Source organism: Rhea americana, unplaced genomic scaffold, assembly GCF_003343005.1.
Source record: "Rhea americana isolate MKP2758 unplaced genomic scaffold, rheAme1 scaffold_0, whole genome shotgun sequence".
Lineage (NCBI taxonomy): Eukaryota > Metazoa > Chordata > Aves > Rheiformes > Rheidae > Rhea > Rhea americana.
Window position 1 is genome coordinate 20,775,189 of NW_028185037.1, and position 4,707 is coordinate 20,779,895.

Consider the following 4,707-nt stretch of genomic DNA (forward strand, 5'->3'; position numbering starts at 1 on the left):
AGTATTAGAAGAATTGCTAAAACATTCAAACATTCAAAAATGCTTTTCTTTAAAGAAAGAAAGATCTGTCTGAGTATTGGCCACAATACCCTACCATAACTGCTGGATTTACAGTTGAAATTTCACAGAACTGGTATCTGCCATAGAAGGAATCTTTGTTTTTGGAAAAAACAAGAATCTTTTAGTCATTTTGGAAGACAAGATGGTATTTATGAACAGCTTTAAAAATGACTTATATCAGCAGAGGCAATCTGGGATAAATATTTTGCATACAAATAGTCTAGTGGCAGAATATATGTTTTTTCTTCTGATGAGAAAATGTACATTTATTTCACTAAGTAACAACCCTCCCCTTTTTAAACTGAATAAATTTTAAAACCACATTTTATGAGCATCTGTTAGACATTGTTAATAATGTTAAATGGTAAGAAATTTTACTTGAAAAAAGATCATGCAGATTTGATTTGTGACTCTGAGAGGATTCAAACTTGTATTAAATGTAATGTATTAGATTTCTCACATATTCTGTATCCTGCTTTGCATAATAACAGAAAATGAATGAGAGCAGAACATAAGGGAAAATGACCATAATTCTACCATCTAATGTTTTCACACGGTAGATAGCCTCCGGGGGTTGTGAGCTCTTCTCCAAGGACTGCTTACTTGTGAGTAAATCAATGATCAGTAAAATAATAATCTGCAGTAGAGGTATCAGAACCTAATGTTGCCTCCTTACACCCAGGTGACTGAACTAACCACTAGGCTAAAACAACATACTTAAGTTCCCTTGCCAAATGAAAGGTAACACTTACATTAAAAAAAAAAAGTTATTGTTACTAGATTACTAACTTAAATTCACTCAAGAAAAACTCACCTTCCTAGGTGATCAAGTCCAATAATACAAAAATTAAATGCTATGAAAAAGATACAGCACCACCTATTGGGGATGCGCGCTGTGCACTGATTATTACAAGTGATATGCTTTTATTCTATTTTTCTGCTAGTGGCCTACCATCCGCACAGGTTTCTGAGATGGGCTTCCCAATTCAGCCATGAACTCAGGCATAAGAATGCTTCTTAGATTTGAATCTAGCTATCAGCAAGTACAAAACACAGAAAAAAACTAAAAGAAAAAAGTTCTTTCCAAAAATGGTAAGAGGAGCAGATACTGCACCTAAAGCTGCTCTTGAACAAATTTTGAAAAATCGATTTAATGATCTCCAGGTGCTTTCTCAAATTCTAGGAAAACCCACCAGATGGCATGGCACAGTTAAACGCAACATGTCCTAAAATCCAACCATGCAAAGAAGAAATTGGTATCTTTACTGGAAAACAGSTGCAGGAGGGAAGGGCTATCTTGGCTAACAGTAGGTAAATGGTAGCTCTAAACAGCAATAAACAGAAAACTGGGCAACTTGATAGCTACCAGCACCTTCCCCCTCTTGGAAGTCAGACAGACTTTACCAGGTGCCCTTGGGTAAGGGAGCTGGCATCACAAGCAACAACTGAAGTTCATTAGTGTTGCTAATTGCTGAAAACAGGAGATAAAGCTTGCATAGCTGGAGTAGCATCCTCCTAGGGCTAGTGAATAAATTGGACTGTCTGAACAAGATGACAACAGCAGACTGACATTAACAAAAGTATGAYGAGATCAAGGTGGGCAGTAGCAAGTGAGACAGCCTAGAAGGGTTTGGCTACTGCTGAGGYTCTTCAGTGTCATACAGTGACTGTTTAAGGAAACCATGAGACTATACAGAAGAAACAAGTGATTCTGGGTGACCTGAAGCCTATTTAGAAGTTAAGATAATCTGATTTTGTTTGTTTGTTTGTCTTTTAGGAAGGGTGTCTTTTTTCAGCTGAGCAGTCTTCTGTCATTCTTGGAGCAGGGGGAGGTAGGCAATACTTACTTTCTTACTTGCTGGTCTTATACCTGGCTAAGCTTCTAACTCCTGTGTTGTTCCACATCTTGAAATACTGGTTTCAAGTAGCAGATGTACAGTGCTGCTATTTCACCTGTCTTTCTTACTTATTCTTACTACCTCAGTATCAAGTCACAGGGTAATAAATTTTTCTAGAACCCTAGAATGATTTGGGTAAATGAGAATAAGATATGCTTGCATACAGGCCGGGCACCTGAAAGCAGCCCTTTCTCTTGTCARGCTGCACTGAACTAGTGGTGTAGCTGGAGCGTGGGTTTGTAGCACCCCTAAAGCAAAAGCATGTTAAGCAGACTTTAATGCAAGCTCATTTGAACCAAAACATAAGCACACTAATGCAGCATATGTTACAAAAAGATAAAATGCCCAAATTGGCAGGCTAGGGCAAGAGAAGGGTCTGTTCCACTCAGCGAAGAGCTCCTGTGTTTGGCYACTTTGCCTACTGAGGACCACAGTTGTGCTCTAACTATAGAGCCTCAGCTCTGTAGCGGTGTGTTCTCACAGCTAATTTAGGGTGAAAGTGTTAAGGACTGACTGCTTTGTACATGTGACGGATGATGTGTAAAAATGACTATGCAGTGATAACGATTGTGAAAACTAATTATTATTGTATTTTCTTAATGAATGCCAGTCTAGCAAAGCTTTGTTATAAATTTAAAAATTAGTGTGATTTATCAGTCTCCTAAGCAATCACAGCAACCTCTAAGTCCCTAATTGCGCGCGCGCGTGTGTGTGTGGGGCGGGGGGGGATGTGTATGTGTTAAGTGGATTGTACAAAGTGTGGACAGTTGCAGGGTCAAAACCAACAAAGAATGTACTGCTGCGAATTCCTAGACCTCATTCTGGTCTGATTAGACCCTACTAACCAGCAATCATGACAGGCTAGCTAAGCTTAAAAGCTTTGGGAAGCAGTAAAAACTGTTCTTTATCTCTGTTATTACACAGTGATCCATTTTCATCATAACTTTATCCTGAGCCCCTCCAGATCAGCCACATCAGTGTCACTCAATAAATGTAGTGAGACAGCCATGAAGCAAGGATGTAGGCAAATCTCATCTAATTAATATCTTTACCAAACAAAGCCTAAGCTCATGTGAATGTCACATTTAAGCTTTAATAATTTATTTTTAACTCYGCATCTTGATGGAAGGTTGCACAGGGACAATATTTAAGGCATTTAGGGTTACTTTCCATCCAGTGCAGGATGTTCTTGGAGCAAGTATATTTTGGATCACTGTGGTTTCTTACTTGGCAGCACTTTTAGACACAAAGTAATAGGTATCTGAGCACGTCTTTGAGTTGTTCTAATAAAGGCTCATGGCCTTTATTAGGCATCCTACATTAGCAATTTGTAGTTCCTCTTGCTTCCCTCTGCTTAGGCAACTCATTCTTCAGTTCCTTCCCCTACATACGTAAATGCAGTCTGGTGTGGGATCCGCTCKGGGGGAATCCTTCTCATTTGAAGTGTGTCTCCTGCAGGTTTCTTTTTAGCCTGTTCACAAGTTGTACATTTCCCAYGGTGCACATAAAGAAATTCCTCTGCAATATTGATGTTCTTAAAGAAACTCCAGGTTCTGCTTCCTGATCAGTAGTGCTGCACATAATCTGGAACAGTTATAGCCTGCATATGAACTTCCTTTATAAGCAAATTATGACTGGTCTCGCTTAATAAGTCTGTATTTTCTTTCTTTTTTTTTTTTCCTCTCTCTYTTTTTTTTCCCCCATACCATTTCTGTTACTTGTCTCCTGGGCCGTTTTCACTGCAAAGTCTCTTCAGTGTGCACTGCCAAACACATGACCATATAYCCCTTTCCTTCCCTTGTCTCCTAAAAGAAAGAAAAGAAAAAGCTAAGAATGTGTTCTGTGAATTCTGACTGTATAATTAAATTGGGATATATTCACACTGGTACTGGTTAAACTTGTGCAACTAGACAATAAATCAAGTCTACAAACTCATTTGACTGAAAAACAGTCTTTATGTCTTGCCAGTTTTGAGGCAACTCATCTTGCTGGCCTATCTGCCAGTGCCGCACGTGCCAGTGCGGGGGGGGCGTGGGGAGAGCAGACCCACTCTGTCCGTCATCGGAGTCACGTGTGAAAACATCCTCGGGCCCCTCGTGCTGAAAGAGGGGTCCAGGGTGTTACCTCCGCATGAAAGGATGCTTTTATCTGCCACTTCGAATCACGCAGCATGTAGGACAACCTTCTCGTTGGGATTTCCTGTTGTTTAGCAAAGCAGCTGCCTGCTCAGAGGGTGGCTACTGTGAATCCCTCCTGTGAATTTGCCCTGTGCATTTTACAGGGAGCCTAAAAGTGCTTAATTAGCACTGACTCCACTAATAGGGTTAAGAAGCAAGAAGTTAAGCGCTGCAACACTCTGCATTTGTCACCTCCAGCAGCAAGRAGCATCAAATGGTAATTTAGCGATGCTTTGTGTCATGTTTCTAGAAACACCCCCCCCTTGGTTCCCGGTGTCTGAACCGCGGTTTGAGGGGCCTCAGCCGACAGCGGGGCGACCGGCGAGCTGCAGCAGCGGCGCTCCGCGGGCACGGGCCGCGGCCCGGCCCGGCGCCGCCCGCACACACCAGCGGCGCGGCCGGCGGGGCAGCAGTCACTGCCCGCTTGCTTCGGCGAAGCCGCCGGACCCCCGCAGGCGCTCGGGCCGCAACGGGGCCGCCCGGGATAAGGCGGGAACTTCCAGCCTCTTATTTTCGGGCTCCATTTCGCGCTTCCTCTCTGGGTGCGGCAATGAAACTACGCGGGGCTCGTT

At 42.3% G+C, this 4,707-nt stretch overlaps 1 long non-coding RNA gene across 1 annotated transcript; it reads left to right on the forward strand.

The window, feature by feature from the left end:
* The first annotated feature begins 512 nt into the window (after window positions 1–512).
* On the forward strand, window positions 513–1,659 carry LOC146602091 (uncharacterized). Its single transcript, XR_014897897.1, has 3 exons — window positions 513–665; window positions 1,005–1,152; window positions 1,244–1,659. It is a non-coding gene; the product is annotated as an uncharacterized LOC146602091 (long non-coding RNA).
* Window positions 1,660–4,707: the final 3,048 nt, after the last annotated feature.